Consider the following 22651-nt stretch of genomic DNA (forward strand, 5'->3'; position numbering starts at 1 on the left):
ATATATCCTAGTTCCATCATTGCTATCGTGTCAATTGTTTGTACTCGCTTCTGACAATATTATATTGAAACCTCACTTTAAGAAATGAGTTGAGTCGAGCTACCCCCACAGCAGGGGTTTGGCCTAGAGAACCCAGTGCATTTGCCAATTACCAATTGGGCGTATTGTCACCAGATCTTTAGTTTAGTTTATTATTGTCACATGTACCGAGGTATACTGGAAAGCTTTTTGTTGCCTGCTATACAGTCAGCGAAAAGACTATACATGATTACAATCAAGCCATCCACAGTGTACAGATACAGGATAACGGGTATAACGTTTAGTGCAAGATAAAGTCCAATGAAGTCTGATTAAAGATATTTTGAAGTTCTCCAATGAGGTAGATGGGTGGTCAGGACCATACTCTGGAGGTAGACACAAAATGCTGGAGTAACTCAGCGGGTCAGGCAGCATGTCGGGAGAGAAGGAATTTGTGATGTTTCAGGTCGAGACCCTTCTTCAGAAGGGTCACCCATTCCTTCTCTCCCAACATGTTGCCTGACCCGCTGAGTTACTCCAGCATTTTGTGTCTACCTTCAATTTAAACCAGCAGTTTTTTTTCCTATACTCTGGAGGTATGTGTTTTCAAACTTCTGTACCTCTTGCCTGATGGAAGAGGGGAAAAGAAGGAGTGGCTGGGGTGAGACCGGTCCTTGATTATGCTGGTGGCCTTGCCAATGGAAGGGATGTTGGTTTGCATGATGGTCTGGGCTACATCCACAACTTTCTTCAGTTTCTTGCGGTCTTGGTCTTGCGGTATTTTTCAAATTCAGCAGGAACTTTGGAGCTACATGATAAGGAAAAGGGATTGCTGAGACTGTGACAGAGAAGATAGGGACAGATCATTCACAGCTGCACATGGAGGTGCCGGAATACCTTTAAATTGAGTTATGCAGCAAAGTTGATTTATGTCGTTCAGAAAGTAGTGTGCATGCAGCTGAGGACTCTCTCTCTCTCTCTCTCTCTCTCTCTCTCTCTCTCTCTCTCTCTCTCTCTCTCATGAAGACTACAATCCTTACAAATCCTTACACATGGAATATCACTTTCTATCAGACAAGATAGATTGAAAACTTATCTCTTTTGCCAGAGTGCCTTGGTCAGTTATCTTATGCAATAATGTATTAAAAATTGCAAATTACCAAATGGTCTTATAAGATGCACATAAACTTTAGTCACTTGAAAAGTGGTTAATTGGCCTGCTCAAAGGTTAGATTTGCAGCTGTGACCTTTCTCCAATAAAGACGACCTCTGTTGGTTATAGTTGAAGTTAATTGTTAGTCATTACTGAAGTTCAGGTAAGAGATGGTAACAAATTTCTCTTAGAAATTCTACTTCCTCATCCAATCAAAAAATACTACTTCCCTTTTCTAGCAGCTTACATCCTATGTGTGCTTCCTGGAAGTTCCAGAGGTGCACTGATTTCTGGGAGTAACTGATCTGTGCAGCAGCCTAGAATTCAGAACAAATATTTTAACATCTGCCACACTACTCTATGTATGCATCTGAAAACTGAAAAAAAACATCAAAGACAGCAGAAGAAACATAGCAACTGCTAGCAGAAATAATAATATCTTGGTTAATGATCCCTTTAAAAAGAGGAGGTCTTCTTCATGCTGTTTAACACTAATCACCGACATAAAATGGAAGGAGAGTATTCGCTGTGAGCTAGACTCAAAACTGGCAGTGTTAGCTTCAACCAGCTCAGTGATTAATATCATGATCTGATTGCTCGCTATACATCCAGCAGACTAATTATCAAGGTATTGGCTGGTGCACAACATGTCAGAGGTTTGTTTGAATGTTGTCACCTTTTTGAAATTATAAGTTCCCCTCTAAAGCATGAAAAGAAAGTTATTGAACCAGCTTTGTCTTCTCACTCCTCAACCCCAGCACAGAATTTCTCTATGTACATATACATATCATATCATGATTTCCTATATCAAACTTTTTGTCATTATAGGTGAAATAACTGATCAGTTATAAAGTATTTATTTCACATTCCATTGTTTCTTATTCAGTCAAAAATCATTCAAAGTAAGGATGTTAATAATTTGTTTTTTAAGATGCAAACAGTGTATCTTATTTTTGATATTTTTGATTTCTGTCCACCGGTATCAATCTTAATTTTTTGGCATTATAATTTCAAGTATCTTCATTAGACCATATCCACAGGTCAATACAATACAATACGGGCGGCACGGTGGCGCAGCGGTAGAGTTGCTGCTTTACAGCGAATGCAGCGCCGGAGACTCAGGTTCGATCCTGACTACGGGTGCTGCACTGTAATGAGTTTGTACGTTCTCCCCGTGATCTGCGTGGGTTTTCTCCGAGATCTTCGGTTTCCTCCCACACTCCAAAGACGTACAGGTATGTAGGTTAATTGGCTGGGTAAATGTCAAAATTGTCCCTAGTGGGTGTAGGATAGTGTTAATGTACGGGGATCGCTGGGCGGCACGGACTTGGAGGGCCAAAAAGGCCTGTTTCCGGCTGTATATATATGATATGATATGATGATAATAGTAGAATATTAAAATAGTAGAATATTATTTTTATGACATGTAGGTGGAGAAGTTCAAAAAAAGCTTAGTTTATTAAAATGTCACCATATTTTTACAATATTATTGCCATGTTTGTCTAGTTACATGTGCATTCATTGTGGTTCATCTGTTAAAAAGGCAGTATCAGTTTGATACCATAGATCCTCTCCAAGGACATGAAAGTTTGTTTAGCAGTAACTGCCAAGGTGCAAAGATCGATTTTAATAAATTCTAAAGTGAGAGAAACGTTGATAAGATTTTCCCAACTCCATTCAATGATTATTATTGATCCCAGCAGACAGGAATCAAAAGATTCATGTGAAAAATACACAAACCCGTGGGAAAATGTATGGGACTATTTATCTCCAACTCTTTTTCTAATCAAAACCATTAATGGAAATAACTCACAATTTGTCTTGGACAAATATTTTTGGAGAATAAAATGCGGCCTTCCTGTCATTTTAATCAAATAGTCAATACTTTTTCATTGCTAATTAGTAAACTGGAATGTTATTTTAATTCACTGTACCACAAGTGTTTATGATATTATTAACAGAGGCACTCGTTTCTGTTGATTGAATTTGCATCAGCACATAATGAAGGAAACTAAAGGTTTTGTGTCTAAAAGCAGAAAAGTAATTGAATTCATTACGGTGATTCCTTTAAAAAAAAAGACAACAGAGTAACTGTTTTCCACTTTTATCTCTTGCACAACATGGAATCAAAACTCTTACTCGAGGATGTATGTTTTTAAATTAACTGTTTGAATGAGTTGGAAGAATATCATGTGTAGAAAGGAACTGCAGATAGGTTTGTACCCAATGGGTCCATGGTTCGCTCTGGATGCCATGATGCCCTCCCGGGGCAGGGGTTAGTGGTTCCCCCTTCCTTTTCCTCTGCCACCCTCCCCGCTCCCGGACCCAGGGGAGACTCCCCGGTCAGCAACGGGTCCACGGATCGTCAGTTCGGGGAAGGGTTGCCGGGCCTGCAGGAGAGGTTTCGACCCAATGGGGGTTGCCCAACGGGTCCATGCCCGGCTGGTATTTATTAAAAACTTCAAATTTCTGTTTTGGTCTGTAATGACAGACTGTGTACTTAAGCTGCAGTGAATTCGTTGATCACAATCAGATAGAGCTCTAGGTGCTAGCAGAATCAAGGGATATGGGGAGAAGACAGGCACGGGTTACTGATTGTGGATGATCAGCCATGATCACAATGGTGCTGGCTCGAAGGGCCAAATGGCCTCCTCCTGCACCTATTTTCAATGTTTCTATTTCTTATTTACATTGTTTACCAAACAAACTAAATTTGTCAACTGCAGGCTTTGAGACAAGGCTCTCTTTTGTATTATGTAATTGTTCAGCAACCAATGATTCCAGGTACGTGCAATTTCTCTTTAAATTATATAAATCAATGATGAAAGACAGTGTATATATTCACCAAGACTAAATTACAGCCCTTATACAATCTGACATGCTTGACCCTAAAGTAATAAAAGTATTCATCACCTGCATTTAGAAACAATGTGCCACATCTATTCATTTTGCATTGCATGTTGCTGCATAATTTCAGCTTCCCTTTACATAGAACACAACATATAGAAAAGTAGAGGACAAGACCAGGCCCTTCAGCCCACAATATCTGTGCCAAATATGATGCCAAGATAAACTAACTCCATCTGTTCTGGAGAAACAACCAAGTTTGTTCAACCTCTCGTTAAAAAAAACTTGTTATTTTTGTTTAAATGAGAAACTCATTATTTTTAATCAGTTATCCCTGGCCCCAGTTTCTCCTAGAAGAAGAAATTATTCTCTTCAAATCTAACCTCTCAGGAACCTTCAGTCACTTCTCATTCCTCTGAACTCCAGCATGTAATGCTTAGTTTATCCAACCTTTCCACATAATACAACCCACAACTACACATGCTCACTTTCTTCCAACATGTTAATATCCTTCTTTAGGTAAATTTGTTAATATTTTTAACAGTACCCGAGAAATGATTTCACACGACCTTTGAAATAATTTAATCTATTCAAAGAAATGGTTCTACTAAGGCATACAATGTTAAAATGTTTTTAAGTGATATGAGGATACTGTGAGAATTCAAATAGGGGTTATGGAATCTGGACATTGGCTGTGAGTTTGAGATTTACTGTCAGAGTTAGGTTAAATCTTGTGGATTTCCCCATCATTGATTTCCCCATTAGTTGCACCAAAGAAGGCTCTCTAGGTTCCTCCACATGCTTGGCACAGTATCTGAGATCATATTGATTTCAATAGAATTTCAGAATACAAAGAATACAAAGCACCATTTCAGAATACAAAGAATGTAGTGGATTACTTTTTAAAAATCTCTTCGTGTTAATTTAAGATTTATTAATTATTTCTAAGGTTTCAATATGTTTTAATTAACTTTTAAAATTTAGAAAATATTTCTTTCCAATTATTTAATTATAATTGACATCAATTACTTCAGTTATTTTTTCAGCTTTAATAACGTAAAGTTCTCTGAAGGTAGGAAGCAGTTAAGAACTCTTAAAATTGGTAGTAACTTTGATGGAAGACAATGCAGTTCCAGTAGCTTTGCCGCCTGTTGGTAGCTTCCATGGTTGCTTTGTGGGCTGGGTCACTGCACAACCCCTCAACAGCCCAACTTATGGTTGACCTTTAGACCTGACCACAGAACCCAAGGGGGAAGAAGGCTAACTTAATTGGCTGCCCACAGCTACCTGAGGAAAGAGTGGTTATTCAGGTGCTGCAGGTAGCAATTCTAAGCAGGAAGTGCAGATCAGCATCACTATATGTGCAGGAAGTAACTGAAGATGCTGGTTTAAACCGAAGATAGACGCAAAAGGCTGGGGTAACTCAATGGGTCAGACAGCATCTCTGGAGAAAAGGATTAGGTGACGTTTCGGGTCGAGACCTTTCTTCAGACCCGACCTGAAACGTCACCTATTCCTTTGCTCCAGAAATGCTGTCTGACCCTCTGAGTTACTCCAGCTTTTTGTGTCTATCTTCACTGCCAATTATAGTTTGATTTATTTTTAAATATATCAATGGTAGACATTCAACATTTGTTTCATTATTTCCATGTTATGCCTCCTTTTCAGTCATTATTTCAGCTTGATTTTGAACAAAAAAATGTTAAGTGATGATACTGCATGCTAGAACGTAAAGTTCTGTCACAGAACGTTGGAGATTCCCTGCACCTGTAAATTTTCCATCCAAGTTCCCGATTTCAGTCATAGTACCTACCTGTGTAAAATCATTTCACTGGTAGTAGATCATTCAGTGGGGTTAGTTCATAACCCAAGTTCATAACTCATAACACAATACTGCAAAGGTTGTGAGCATTCCTCTCAACAACAGAGAAAAGATACACAAATTGATTGATGATATTGTGGGTCAAGGGCAGTTATTTTAGATATAAATCCACAGGTAACCAGAGTACTTGATCAATGTGACATATCTCATAACAGTTCAATTACCTGAGGAGGCAGACCATATGCTATTTGAAGGAATTTAGAACATAGCCTTTATTGCAACCGGGCATGACTTCAACCGGCACTTAATGTGCCAGATTTCTGAACCTCCACCTATAAAACCTCCATCTTATAAAATCCACTTAATTATAATATTAAAATTATGAGCTTGCTATATTTGAATGGAGAAATGAATCCTTTTTTCCATTGCCTCTGATTTTGAAAAATTGCTTTTGTAATAAATCTCCAAATTAAGTATATATATTAGTTTGAAAACATACTACTGCTATGGAACTGTTAAAATATGTGTCCCTAATATATAATTAGTTCCATACACCACATCTATTAATGAATCTGGTTTATTAAAACCATACTTGAATTTCATATTTTCCATTATATTTAAATGACAAACCCATATTTCCCACATACTGTTTTCTAGTAAAATGTATGTATCTGACACAACATCTTGTTAAAATATGTTCAGACCTTTTAATGAATACGAAGGCAAGTGAAAACTGACCAAATAATGAGTTTAATTAAATTTTACTTCTGTTTACTGTTTATCACATTAAGATAAAACAATTAAAACGTATTGGTGATTTTTTAAACTGATTATTACAATCAATTTCAAATAATTAAGGAAACACAAATCAGATGCCCTGCCCTCTAGCTTTATCTTTTGTAATTAAAGTTTTAGGCATGATGTAGGGTATCAGAGTTTTTTATATAAGTTTAAAAAACAGCAGGCTCTCTAATTGCAGATTTAAAACTTTCAAAGGTTGGATTATGTCAGGAAATACATATTTTCATCTAACTGTAGTAACTAGCATCTGGCATTGTTATTGAAAATGAGGTGATGGTGTACCTTTGACGATCAGCAAAATTTTGCTGGACGTGGCCAACAGGTCAGAGGTTAGTCACTGGCATTCTGTTGCTCAGCTGTCCCTGCAACCTTTTATCCAGGAACAAGCCTGGTTCTGCGGCTGTTGATGTCAGATGCAGCTACAAAAAAAGATAAGTTAGACAACATCCCTCTGTGTCCCCTTTGCAGTAGTTACAGTGTCAGATAATTTGTTTGCCCTATGGTAGAAAATCAAGTTTCCATGTCTAATCTTTTCAACATATCAGCATGCGTCTCAATTATTGTGCATCTGACCATGGAGAAAATTGAGAAGAACAAAGTTTTTGGCTGAGGATTGCTGAGGGCAAGAGTGTAATGCCGCTACTGTTCGTTTACTTCTCTCCTGAATAGAAAATTGCTGGAACTAAATATAATTGTTTGAAGTTTTATTACCTAAATGTATACATATCATTGGTTTTCTGCCCATTTTTTTGTGGATTGAGACATTTACCCTCATTTTGTAATGTTCAGTTATTTTTTTAACTTATCCATGCTGTGGAAGGACTACAACTAAGAGCTCACCAATATCTTCAGAACCTGCTACTAGCTCTCACCGTTGACATACATCCTGACTGCACACTTATTTTTATGGATGCCCACATCAACCTGCCAGGTAGTTTCACCCTGATCTAGAGTGATGAAGTCCCGCATGGCAGCAGTGCTTTGCACAACATAATGCCATCAGCTGTGGATACTAGAGAGCAGAACCAGCCTCACCCACAAGTTAGCAAAACACAAATTGACAGACTGCTAAGACATGGTCCCAGGCTTTTCCACCTGCCATAAGACTATAAGACATAGGAACGGAATTGGGCCATTCAGCCCATCGAGTCTACTCCATTATTCAATCATGGCTGATCGAATTTTCTCTCTCAACCACATTCTCCTGCCTTTGCGCCATAATCTTTGATGACCGATGACACTTAAATCTATGAACACTTCTGAATATCCTTGATGTAATGTACAAAAAAAAATCAAATAACTTGCAAGCACAAAGCTAAGACAATTCATTCGAAACAAAATGTAAATTATGTTGTACTATGTTATTATGTCAAACCCCTCCATCCTGTACTGGAAATAGCAGGAAAATCTTGCTCCTTTGTTGGACTTCATGTCATGTCAGAATACAGACAGGAATGCTGGAAGATTTCAGAAATTCAAATGTGCCACTATTGTGTTCAATTGCTTGTTCCACAATTCCCAATACATTTCGTCCACCTTGACCCTCAACACTGATATTCCTCAAGGTTGTATGCTTAGTCCCCTGATCTACTCCCTGTACATAGAGCATCAACTCAATCTTTATGCTCGTCAATTATACCCCTGCGGCACCGGTCAAGAACAAAGATTGAATAAAGTACAGGAAAGAGATGGGGAACGTTGTCATGGTCTCAGAGCATCAGTTAGCCTGTAGCACCAGGAAGGTGAAAGAGTTGATTGTTGATCTGAGGAGGAGGGGGCATGATCAAAACCCTGTTGTCATCCAGGGAGCAGCTGGGTGTGGGATTTAACGCCAGCACTTTCACATGAAGCTGCCAGCACTTCACATCCTAATAATGCCACCAATTTTGGAATATTTGCCATGATCATGGCTGGGATGTAGAACACCCCAAAATTCACTGCACAACATTTAAACAGGAAAATTTCCTGCCTTTTGATTCAAATCTACAGTAATGATTTAGGTTTTTCAAAGTATATGGTAAAAAAATAACAGAACCAGAGAAACCACTTCAGAGTGATACTGTACACTATCTTAATTTTGACAGTAAAACCTTCAAATCCAGGTAAATAGAATAATAGTAGCAATCAGTTTATGATCAGAATTTGCCAGAAATTATGGATGGTTGACTTCTGCATGTGTTAATGCTTCTAACATTTACTTAAATGCTGGCGTGGTATTGCTTGTTAATAGAACTAACTTCATGAGCCTCGACTAATTTCTAGGTAAGAGCAAACTAGTTTACAACCAAAGTGATCCATACATTTAACGCACTGAGGTAGTATGGTAGTAACATGTGCTGGTGTTGAAGGTGGTCCTTTACAATTTGGAGAAACATCGCTGGAGAGTATATGAATCTACTTTCTCGCAACTACTTTTGTAGAATTTAATGCTAACCCTTTAGGCTAACCAAAATTCTGTATTTATTATTTCACTACTTATCAGCAGGATTTAGGGGAAACATAAAGTTAGAATTCTAAACATTCAAATTAAAACATAAATGTAAAACTGAAGCTGATAAATTAATTTGAATAACAATGGTTAAAAAGTAAGGAAGTGCAACCTGCATAGACTGGAATATTAAGAGTCAGAAACAACAAGAATTCATATAGATAGGAAAAATCAAAGCTAAGAAAAACTGTTCAATTCTTTGTAAAGTTTACGATACGACTCGATAGAACTATATTTATCCCAGGAGGGAAATTGATCTGCCAACAGTGATGAAAACACAAAAACACAAAATACATGAAACATGAAATTAAAGTGACGAGTGGAAAGGATTGGGGATGTCCAAAGATTGGGGGGGGGGGGGGGGGGGAGGGGAGGTCAGTCTCAGTCTACCCCACGACAGAAGGGGAAGGAGTTGTTCAGTTTGATAGTCACAGGGAAGAAGGATTTCCTGTGGCATTCTGACCTGCATCTTGGTGGAACCAGTCTGTTGCTGAAGGTACTCCTGAGGTTGGCCAGTGTGTCATGGAGGGGGTGAGCTGTATTGTCCAAGATCTCCGCAGTTTGAGGAGCATCCTCCCCTCCAAGACCACCTCCCATGAATCCAACTCTGGCCCCAGGACGGAGCCAGCCTTCCTGATGGGATAAGACAGTGATTTTTTTATTCAAAAAGTACAAATCTACATTTTATAGACTTTGTATTTTGAGCAAGAACACATTAGACACGAATGTCAAGAATTAGACACGAAAGATAATGGAGCTAGCGATTTTCCACCCAGTTTTATTGAATGGCATTCCCTCTGGAATTCCCCCATATCTGTACTGTCAAATTCAACAACAGAACCAGTAATTTTCTAAAAACATGTTCTGTAATATATATGAATTTTCCAAAGGCTTTTAGCAAATTACATTGCACCTATGCACATCCAAGGTTGAACACTGAAAATGATTAAAAATATGGTTTAGAAACAAAGAGCAGTAGAAGAGGTTCAAATTAAAGTTTTTCAGCTATTACTCTTTGGACACATCAAGCAAGATTTTCCAAACGTTTGCTGTCCAGTTTCGGATGGATTTGGACTGGGGAGATATGTTGTTGCTGTCCCAGTTTTGGTCTGGCAAAAACAAGTTAAATGTTTTGAAATTCTCCCACATTTTGTAATTTTGCAAATTATTAACAGCCATTTCACTTCCTGAGGCAAGCTGCCCATTGCAAGGTGGGAACCCAGCCAGAATTTCACCAAAATATGATAATGATACTGGGGTAGGAATATTCATCAGAACCTGACAGTCTCAAACTCCATCACATAAATACTTTGTATGAGCTTCCAGCAAAATAATACATTTTGCGCTTCTAATTTTGAATCCACATTAATGGTCTGGATATCAAAACCAAATGTAAACTTGTCAAACTAAACTTGCCAGATTAGTTTGTTGTCATATACATCAGAAACAATGAAATTCCTTGTTCACATGAAGTTCATAGAGTACACAGTATACACGATTGTGATAGATACAATAATAAACATGACAAATGCAAACAGCAGAACGGTGTGAAGATTGCAGTGCAAACTGAAGTAGTGCAAAAAATAACTGAAGTGCAATAACAACATTGGTTGGTATGAAAGAGATGATTGTTTCAGCAGTCTAATTGTAGCGAGGAAAATGCAGATGGAAAATCCTCTGTATTTGGAGTTATTGAGGTTCACATCAACTGCAAGGTTGTAGAAACAAGGAATTGTTGATGCTGGTTTACACAAAAAGACACAAAATGCTGCAGTAACTCAACAGGCCAGGCAGCATCTCATCACAGAAGAAAGGAATCTTCCTCTGAAGACGAAGGGTCCTGATCCGAAACGTCACCTATCCATATTTCTCCAGAGATGCTGCCTTAACTGCAATGAGTTCCGTCTGCTGAAGTTCTTTTGCAGGATAGGCAAGAACACGAAAATTCATTTGGGCATCTAACATTCGTGGTCCTTAACGATAAACCATGACATATTTTTTAAATAAAATGATTATTCACATGAAAGGAAAACTTAGAAATGGAGAAATTAGCAACAGGAGTCAACCTGTTGGCCTGCTCCACCATTCCACACAATCATGGCTGCCGCAATACTTCAGTACCCTGCTCCTGTTTTCTCCGCTTATCATTTGACCCCCATCAGCAGTAAGTAATCGAAGCTTAATCAAGGAACATGTAATAAAGACTTCACTGAAGTACCAATTGCATGCAGTGACTGCTGTCTGAAAGTGGAAACTACTTAAAAGTTTGACCATTGAACTTATCCCATTTTCTCGTGCCCAATGGGGGGATATGATTATTATTCTGCTGAATAAGCATCACTCAGAAGTTAAATTACTTATGGTAATGCTTTGCCAAGACCCTATAATGCCTGAGGAGAGAAACATGGTTTTGATCGACACTGAATTATCACTTCATCATTTCTTCTATGATAGCCTCTCGGGTCTACTAGACTATTTGTCCCTTATTCAAGACAGGCTCAAGGAAATTTAACATTTTTTCCAATGAACTGTAATAATTTTATCCTGCTTGAATAATTACACTTTGCCAAAAGACCAGCTATACAGCAGCAATGTTCCACAATTTAATACAACTATGTTCTCAATATTAAAATTCCATTATTGTGGGTTATGAAATGTCAACCTAATAAGTCAAAAATATAATTTTGGAGCAATAGATTTACATTTAGCCATTACAAGTTTCATTTTATAAATGTTTACCCAGTGGAATAATTACTCCAAATCCATTTTCAACTCCTTTGTTACATCATGTTTCTGAGCGCCAAAATCGGTGAAATTGCAGACAGTGAGGAAGGCTGTCATGGTGGAGAAACAAGGAATTGCAGATGCTGGTTTACAAACAAAACACAACATGCTGGAATAACTCTGCGGGTCAAGCAGCATCTCAGGAGGATATTGATAGATGATGTTTTGGGTCAGGACCCTTCTTCAGACTCACCTATCTTAATTTTGAGCTCTTCCCATATGGCCTCAATGGATGAAACCTCCAATATGCCCTGTCTGAGTACTGCTTGTCATTCTCCCTGAGTAGTAATGCAACTCCTCAATCTCTTTTACCACCCTCTCTGTTTTTGCCATACCTCATCTGGCACAAATGTTCTCCAGAATAAACAGCTAATATGTGTAAACACTCTGTAACTGTACCCTACTTGTGTTTACTATCAGCTCAATGACAAATTAATTGTTTTAATTTGCCAATGTTATTTACCTAGTCAGTTGTTTAAATGTATAGTGCAATGCCCCATGGTTTACTCAGTGACTGCTATTCACAGAAGGCTGTCTTTAAAAGTATGCCAATTTGGATTTCATAGTCCAGAGACGTTCACTATTTTCCAAATCGATCTCATAGTCAAGATGCTTGGAAGGGATTGGATTGTAGTGATGTGCAAATCAACACTGGCATTTTGTCTCATAATGTCAGAAGTAATGGGAGCAGAATTAGGCCATTCGGCCCATTGTCTAGACATCTACTCCACCATTCAATCATGGCTGATCTATCCCTTCCTCCTAACCCCATTCTACTGCCTTCTCCCCATAATCATTCACATATCATTCAGCAAAAACACTATTTGAGCCTACAACCCATCGTTTGAGCCAGAGGCCATACCTCTGTATTTTTGCCAGTATTAAGGTTTAGGTTTTTGGTCTTTATTATTATTGTTTTATATACTGAGGTACAATGAAAAACCTGGTTTTGCATGCTATCCAAACAGATCAGATATACAGTACATAAATACAATCATTTCAAACTCAAGTACAATGGATAGTGCAAAGGGGAAGACACGGAGTGTAGAATATAGTTCTCAGTACTGTAGTTAGATCCAAATTTGGACATATATTATAAAGGGAGTAGGGGACTGAGAACGCATCTTTACGGGACATCGGTCTTGAAAGTTACTGAAGGGAATGGTGGAAGCAGATGTTCTCATAACTTCCAAGAAATATTTAGATGAGCACTTAAAACCCATGGACTGAGTGCTGGAAGGTGGGAATAGTCTAGATGGGTTATTGGTGCCGGCATAGACATTGTGGGCCAAAAGGCAACTAAAAGCTTGACCACAAATAAAGGATCAGTGAAAATATGGGATTTCCATGAATTAAATCACTGGTGCTACAGCTCAAAGACAATTTTGATTCAAGCCTCTAATTAACTTAGGTTCTCAAGTGAAAAACTGTTCCCTAGTTTATTCCAAAGAGACGATGGAATACTTTTCCATTTTGCCTCTATGCCTCCAAATCAATCTTGGGATTTTCTTTGAAAAAATGTCAACAGTAGCTCTGTAAATGTGGAGATTGAATCACAGTTGAAATTATCCAGAGTTAAATTCAATGCCTGTAAATTTCATTCACTGAGAACAGGGTAAGCCACATTCTGTTTGTTAATATTCAGTTTATTATTTGTCGTATTGTGCTATTTCTGTCTTCAATAACTTTGCCAGTAGTACCCAGTTTCCTGAAAATGAATAAATTACCTCATTTAAAACTCCCCCTACAGGGCAGGGGAGGCAATTAGAAGCAATTCGCATTGTTGACTCCAAAGTCACACAGAGGCCACAGGAGGCAAGAATAAATAGTATTCAGGTAGCTTTATAGCCACCATATCTAATGCAAACTTTTTATACAGACGTTATTTGATTACTTAGATGTCATTGTTATTGTTGCCATGATAGGATTGGAACTTGTTTTTATCAATCAATCATACAGCCTCTGAACACTAGTCTAATACCTTAACCACTATGCCACATACTCCTTGTGAACAGTGGAGCTGCTACTTTCCCAGATTAAGGTGTTATGTAAAGATCTCTTGTTAATAGCTTAAAAGTATGAAGGTTCATGTCTCTGTATGTTGGCCAAGAAAATAAAGTCCTATTGTTCCATGCATAAACACTGTTTCTTACAAAGGAGGAACATACATGGAGTATATATCTCCTGTGGAGAAAATTGTATGAAAATGTCAAGTCTTGAAAGACAACTAGTAAATTGAGATCTCACTCATAGATAAAATTAAACTATCAAAGTCAGATTGTCTCAGGGTATTACTTCAAAATAAGCTGGGAGTGAAGGACAAAAAATATAAAGTTTTAAAAGTTATAAAACTAAATTTAAAGGAATTAGTACATAAGATAATGTATGGCTGTAATCATAATGAGAAAAAAGTACATGCAGCGTTCAAAATAGAGTTGGGTGTTATAATGACAGAACTAGGAAACTAACTGATTGTGTTTGCTATATTTAAAAAGTAACACAGTTCCACTGACAGTTTTCTTAACACAAAATCTTTACTTTTCCTCTCCTGTTTCTGTATATGTTCTTATCTCAGGACCTCATGGTATAAACCAATAATCTGGATACAGTTTACTGGATAAAATGAATTTTTTTTCTATTTTAGTTTGTAGAAACGTATTGTAGAAACATATTGTAGAAACGTAACTAGCCAAAAACCGTGGCACCTGATGTTTACAAACATACATTTTTAACAATACAATTGGAAGCTTTGCTAATTTCCTCTTCATTACCCTTAAGGCCAGAGATCAAGGGATATCAAGTACCATAGCTCGATTTGTGCAACCATTTAACCAACTGATATATTAGAAATCTTCTGATATTTTAATCTTTATCATGACATTTTCACATAAAATGTTACAATTGAAACAGAAATACGAACTTCGAGTGTTGAAACTGAGAGCATAGATATTTAAATTATTTTATCTGCTAGTTCAGTGGAGTCATTTGAAATAAATGACAGAGAGCGCAATTTCAGACAATCGTATTATGCTTTAATTTTCTCGTATCCCATGGTGCAATTTCAGGATCTCAGATCATTTTGACAAAGAGAATCTTTCAAAGAAGATGTCCAGTTGATTTTGGGTTTGAAGTTACAGGAGTAATTTTGTAAATTTTAGCTTTCAGTGTGGAGCTTTGCTCATCAACAACACTTTGGTGAAATTATTCTTCACGGTCAGGATTAGCTGGAATGAATGATTTATGCAAACCTGTCAGCGATGTCTTAATTGTCTCATTATAATGAAACCTAAAAGTAGACCATATTTACTTTTTCAGACCAGTACGAAATATTTTGCCAGTCAAACTTTCAAATTTAGGCTAAATATATTTCAGTTTGCCTGTGAAAGAACCTATGCTGATGTAAACGCCAAATGCCTTTTGCAAGTAGCATTAGTGTGAACATGCCATTCAGTCATGGTTTAACAGAATAATACAGCAGTAAATGCAGTCTTTCTTAGAAGCAATAGCAAAGATAATTGAGCATAATAACTACCCTACTGTTGTCAAGATAAGTGACGAAGAGACATTGAATGGTTTACTATTGTGTAGCCTCATGCAATTCAATAGATTTACACAATGAAATGAGTGCCAAAGAATTTCAAGCGTCCAATATATTTTTGTGATTGTTCCTCCTGTCTTTTAAAAATTTGAGAAAGCATATAACACCAGTAACTGCTTACAGGTGCTTCCATTTGTGTGAAAATGATGCACGCAGTTTTTTTAGAATTGACACAAAAATAACCCCCTTAATGTTATATGTTTTATTGTCTGGTATTGTAATACTAAGGTAATATTAGATTTCAATTAAATATGAATTACTATTTAATTATTTGTCTGTGATCTCCAAATTCCCCTTCAATTTTCAAATAAAAGTACCTTTGACAGCTTTAACCATGGAAAGTAAAACACATAGAAAGATTGTTATATCCATGCGCCACATCACAAACCAATTCAAGGTGATCATTTTATAATCAATCTGTTAGGTACAGGAAGATGTTGAATCTTTGCAAGGATGCAGTTTTACTTTACAGACTGGAAGAAAATCAAGAGGTTAGGACAGTGAATAACCCCATTCTGTGGCAGAGAAATTAGAACATTGGGAACCAAATACCATAAAATACCAAAATATAACAGAGTTAGATCAGATCCAAAGGTAGAGGCAGTGTACCTAATCATGAGCTAGTGTACCCAATCATTTATAACTTATTTATAACTTATTTTGTCTGTTACACTGATTTATTTGGTTTCCATAATGATTGTAGATGTATTTTGATCTGCATTGCGAAAATACTTTTTTCATTATCTGTACATGAGGGACAAAATAAAATATTTAACTATTTGATGAATGTAATTGCCTTTCTTTCATGATGTATCCCTGGTTACCCTAGGAGACAGCCCATTGAATATGGCAACTTGTGGTAATTGAAAAGAAGGTAGTACCTCAAGAAAATATAAGAAATTGCAAAGAATAAAGTACATAATAGTATTATTATGCCGGCAGTAATGTTTGTAGTCACTATGTTTCTCGATGGATTGTGTAAGTTTTCATATGAGAATGAGGTCAGTTAGGACGCTCTCCGACTTTGGTTAGGGTTATGTCCCGTGGACCCTTGCATAAGTCAGATGTTATGCAAGTCAGAAACGGAAGTGCTACGGTACACATGCAAATGTACTATTTGTACTGTGTACCAAAGGGAGACCTCGTGGTAGCTCCAACACAGAGACCACATGGTAGCTTCCAACACAGAGACCACATGGTAGCTTCCAACACAGAGACCACATGGTAGCTTCCAACACAGAGACCACATGGTAGCTTCCAACACAGAGACCACATGGTAGCTTCCAACACAGAGACCACATGGTAGCTTCCAACACAGAGACCACATGGAAGCATCATGAGGACGTTGACTGACATGCAGAAACGGCCAAATGCGACAGCATTAGTGCACTGCTACAGAGACTATCAAAACGTGCAACTCAGAAATGACGCAGTGGGTTTAAAGAAACGCTTATGTAAGTGTGAATTTACGTAAGTCGCCTATTTTTGTAAGTCAGGGAGTGCCTGTACTACCAAGAGCAGGACAAAGGTGGTCAAGTCCAGTCAGCTGAGTTATTGTTATATGCACAAGTAGGCTGAGGTGCAGGTTCCCATTGTTTAAACAATAATGATGTGATGTGAAATGTTTATCTATCTATCTATCTATCTATCTATCTATCTATCTATCTATCTATCTATCTATCTATCTATCTATCTATCTATCTATCTATCTATCTATCTATCTATCCATCCATCCATCCATCCATCCATCCATCCATCCATCCATCCATCCATCCATCCATCCATCCATCCATCCATCCATCCATCCATCCATCCATCCATCCATCCATCCATCCATCCATCCATCCATCCATCCATCCATCCATCCATCCATCCACCCACCCACCCACCCACCCACCCATCCATCCATCCATCCATCCATCCATCCATCCATCCATCCATCTATCTCCGATTGGTAGGTTAATTGTCACTGTAAATTCTTCCTCATATGTTGGTGAGTGGTAGTATCTGTGGACAGTTGAGATGAGAATAAAATATAATTGGTGGAAACAAGTGATTGATGTTCGACATAGACTCGGTGTGTGCAAATAGACGGCTGTGTCCTACATTACAATGCTGCACTTCAAAGTATTAAATAAAGGTTTATGGAATATCTTGAGTTTATGAAAGATTTTCAATAAATTGAGATTCTTTCATTTCTTTGCTGCCTTCTGTCAACAAGTTACCATCCATCATGTCTGAAATATGATTTTTTTAATGTATAAAATCAATATTTCTATTTTCTACGTGACTGTAATGAAAACAAAGACTTGCAATTATGAATGAAATTGTGGGATCTATCTGAATTGTTCTAGATGCAAAGACAGTGTTGAGCAATAACACATTCTGTTTTCTAGTCTTTTGTGCATTACTGGATGATTCGAGGAACAGCTCGTGAATCTTTTTATCACAGTTTCTTTGTCTGTCAGGGAAAAGATCAAGTTACACCTTTATTCTTTGAAACATAAATTTAATTACATGAAGAGTATTTATCTGAAAAGTGGAAGGTGATGATTTTGGAGCATTTACTGTCAGAAGTCAGAATCAATTTAAGCTGATTATTAGTTCCCCTTTGATATGTATTAGCTAACTTTAATCAGATGTTGAAAGTACAGTGATAGAGATAATTGCAGGTTCCCGATGTGTCAAAGAAAAGATTCTTAACTGCTTAGGACAGTTAATGGTTGCATTTTGACATAGGTATGGGAAGACCAGTCAGTTTCATTTCAATCAATTAATTGAAGTTTCCAGGCTTTGCAAAATTTATTGCATTCTACAAAGTGAAACCATCTATCAAATAAGTCCAACTTAACTAACAAAGAATGTGACAAGGATAGGCCTTCAAATAAGTTTGGCAAAATAGAAAATAAACAAATATTGCAATGTTTTAAAGGAACTGTGATTTTAACTGGGTGACAGCATGACTTTAAGTTTCAGATATCAATCTCATGTACCTCCAAGATAGTTAAAACATGCAATTTTATGGAGAACAAAATATGCCCATTCACAATTCTTATAAATACAAATGAAAGATTAATATATTTATATGTTGTAATAAAATGTAACACCTTTTATTGGAACACTTACATATTAATTGCTGAAGTAGGAATCATGAGTCTGTCCTCCAAACTCATTGCACCAATACTCAGAGGAATCCAAATTAATATGTATCACGAAAGCTGCTCAAACATAGGGAGGTCATAGAGTGATACAGTGTGGAAACAGGCCATTTGACCCAACTTGCCCACACCGGCCAACATGTCCCAGCTACGCTAGTCCCACCTGTCTGTGCTTGGTCCATATCCTCCAATCCTGTCCTATCCATGTACTTGTCCAACTGTTTCTGAACGATGGGATAGTCCCAGCCTCAACTACCTCCTCTGGCAGCTTGTTCCATGCACCTACCACCCTTTGTGTGGAAAAAGTTATCTGTCGGATTCCCATTAAATCTTTTCCCCGTACCAGTGTACATCCATATCTGCTTGAAATAAACGACAGAGACAGGAGGTAGGAGATTCATAAGCTCGTAGAAATTGGCACCAACACATCAATAGGACCCTAATGTAATTTGGAAGTCATAGAGAATGATTCTGCCAATTTTCTTTTGTGTTGGCTCTGTTGCTTTTGGCCAAAAAAATCCTGAGATCTCTGGTAGAAATTGGACAGCATGACTGAACATTTTGGAAACTATTAAATATTGACAGATCTTTTTTTATTCAAATCAATAGCCAAATCATGCTGAGCAATGGGGAAACAAAGGAAATTAATATTTTTTTATGTTATTCATTTCAACTCTGGTGTTAAGAGTAGTGAATCCTACAACATGAAAGTCAAAGTAATTAATGCTTCTATTTAATTTTCTGTCTGGTGATGAAATTGAATGAATTGTAAAAGTGAAATCATTGTATTTCTATTAAACATGAATGTTAACTCCACTTTTACAAACCAACAAAATAATTTATTTTTTTGTCCAGTTTTTGTTATTTTAGAGGAATGGAATTATAAGTAGATATGAAGGAAGAATGTTTATGTGGAAAGCTTGCCACAGATTTGGGTAATACCCTTGCAATAATGTTATTATTGGAATTTTAATGTCTTTACTGCTTTAGAGTTTTGTTTTATTAGTATACAAGCAGGAAACTTACAATAGTAATGAGTGCAAGAAAGCAGAAGCAGCTTTCCATCAACTGGGAACCCAGGAGTAGAAATCTATATGCTATTATTAAAAAGCAAGTGCAAAATTGAGATTTCTAAATTGTGTTGTATACTGCAGCTTATTGTGTTATCTGAACCCCTTGAGTAAATCACTGATCTCTAATTATTTCCATGACCTGATAATTTAACATTATTACACTCGTGCATTGTATTTTCTGGTTAGACTTCAATTCAATAAAGATGAAAAGCAAAGATTATGTTGGATTTTTGGATGCTAAGAGTCATAGAGTGATACAGTGTGGAAACAGGCCCTTCGGCCCAACTTGCCCATACCGTCCCACAATGTACACTAGTCCCACATGCCTGCGCTTGGTCCATATCCCTCCAAACCTGTCCTATCCTGTTTCTTAAATGATGGGACAGTCCCAAACTCAACTACCTCCTGTGGCAGCTTGTTCCATACACCCACCACCCTTTGTCTGAAAAAGTTACCCCTCGGATTCCTACTAAATGTTTTCCCCTTCACCTTGAACCTACAGTGCCCTCCATAATGTTTGGGACAAAGACCCATCATTTATTTATTGCCTCTGTACTCCACAATTTGAGATTTGTAATATTAAAAAAATCACATGTGGTTAAAGTGCACATTGTCAGGTTTTATTAAAAGCCATTTTTATCCATTTTGGTTTCACCATGTAGAAATTACAGCTTTGTTTATACATAGCCCCCCATTTTAGGGCATCATAATGTTTGGGCATCATAATTATGAAACTGAGAAACAAGAATAAAACTGTTAAGAGACATCAGCCAAACCATAGGCTTATCAAAATCAATTGTTTGGAACATCATTAAGAAGAAAGAAAGCACTGGTGAGTTTACTAATCGCAAAGGGACTGGCAGGCCAAGGAAGACCTCCACAGCTGATGACAGAATTCTCTTTATAATAAAGAAAAATCCCCAAACACCTGTCCGACAGATCAGAAACACTCTTCAGGAGTCAGGTGTGGATTTGTCAATGACCACTGTCCGCAGAAGACTTCATGAACAGAAATGCTACACTACAAGATGCAAACCACTGGAGAGCTGCAAAAATGGGATGGCCAGGTTGCAGTTTGCTAAGAAGTACTTAAAAGAGCAGCCACAGTTCTGGAAAAAAAGGTCTTGTGGACAGATGTGATGAAGATTAACTTATGTCAGTCAGAGTGATGGCAAGAGCAAAGTATGGAAGAGAGAAGGAACTGCCCAAGATCTGAAGCATACCACCTCATCTGTGAAACATGATGGTGGGGGTGTTATGGCCTGGGCATGCATGGCTGCTGAAGGCACTGGCTCACTTATCTTCATTGATGATACAACTGCTGATGGTAGTAACATAATGAATTCTGAAGTGTATAGACACATCCTATCTGCTCAAGTTCAAACAAATGCCTCAAAACTCATTGGCCGGTGGTTCATTCTTCTGCAAAACAATGATTCCAAACATGCTGCTAAAGCAACAAAGGAGTTTTTCAAAGCTAAAAAATGATAAATTCTTGACTGGCCAAGTCAATCACCCGATCTGAACCCAATTGAGCATGCCTTTTATATGCTGAAGAGAAAACTGAAGGGGGCTAGCCCCCAAAACAAGCATAAGCTAAAGATGGCTGCAATACAGGCCTGGCAGAGCATCACCAGAGAAGACCCAGCAACTGGTGATGTCCATGAATCGCAGACTTCAAGCAGTCATTCCATGCAAAGGATGTGCAACAAAATACTAAACATGACTACTTTCATTTACATGACATTGCTGGATCCCAAACATTATGGTGCCCTGAAATGGGGGGCTATGTATAAACACTGCTGTAATTTCTACATGGTGAAACCAAAATGTATAAAAAATGGCCTGTATTAAAATTTGACAATGTGCACTTTAACCACATGTGATTTTTTCTATTACAAATCTCAAATTGTGGAGTACAGAGGCAAATGAATAAATGATGGGTCTTTGTCCCAAACATTATCGAGGGTACTGTATGTCGTCTGGTCTTCGATTCCCCTACTCTGGGCAAGAGACTCTGTGCATCTACCGAATCTATTCCTCTCATGATTTTGTACACCTCTATAAGGTCACCCCTCATCCTCCTGCACTCCAAGGAATAGAGACCCAGCCTACTCAACTCTCTGTGATCAGAAACTTCTGATTTTACTATTTCCTTTGCCACGTTTCATTGTTTACTTGAAAATCAAGAACTGTAGATCCTCAACATCAGAAATATAAATATAAAATACTGCAAACGTTCAGCATGTCAGGCAGGATTAGTGCTATTTGACCTGCAGAGTGTTTACAGCATTTTCTGTTCATATAAATTTCTGGAAAACATTCATTCATATAGTTTCTGAGGGAAATAATTTCTGTCTATGAATGGCTTAAAATGATAATCAGTAAGGAATTTGTAAGTTAGAGTCATGGAAACAGAATGGAAACAGGTTCTTCAGTTCAACTCATCTATGCTGACCAAGATACCCAAAAAGCCAAGGATTACTGGTCTTAATGACTACAGGCCTGTCGCACCGACCTCTGAAATCATGAAGACCCTTGAAAGACGTGCTGGCCCACCTGAAAAATATCACAAACCCCCTGCTGAACCCCCTGCAGTTTGCATACTGAGCCAGTAGATTGGATTATGCAGTCAACCTAGGCCTGCACTTCGTCCTCCAGCACCCACACCGCCGGGGGGTCTATACAAGGATTTTGTTTGTGAGCTTTAGCTCTGCATTTAACACCATTGTGCCAGAGCTACTACAAACTCTCCCAGTTGACTGTGCCTGGACCCCTCTGTCAGTGGATCACCAACTTCCTGACAGACAGGAAGCAGCATGTGAGGCTGGGAAAGCACATCTCGGACCCTCTGACCCATAACACCGCAAGGCTGCGTACTCTCCCCTCTCCTTTACGCTCTCTACACC

At 37.9% G+C, this 22651-nt stretch overlaps 1 protein-coding gene across 2 annotated transcripts in view; it reads left to right on the forward strand.

Annotated features, from left to right (window-relative positions):
- glis3 (GLIS family zinc finger 3) overlaps positions 1-22651 on the forward strand; it is a 377909-nt gene that overhangs the window by 171544 nt on the left and 183714 nt on the right. The window lies entirely within an intron of this gene.

The sequence above is a fragment of the Rhinoraja longicauda genome, chromosome 3 (assembly GCF_053455715.1).
Source record: "Rhinoraja longicauda isolate Sanriku21f chromosome 3, sRhiLon1.1, whole genome shotgun sequence".
Classification (NCBI taxonomy): domain Eukaryota; kingdom Metazoa; phylum Chordata; class Chondrichthyes; order Rajiformes; family Arhynchobatidae; genus Rhinoraja; species Rhinoraja longicauda.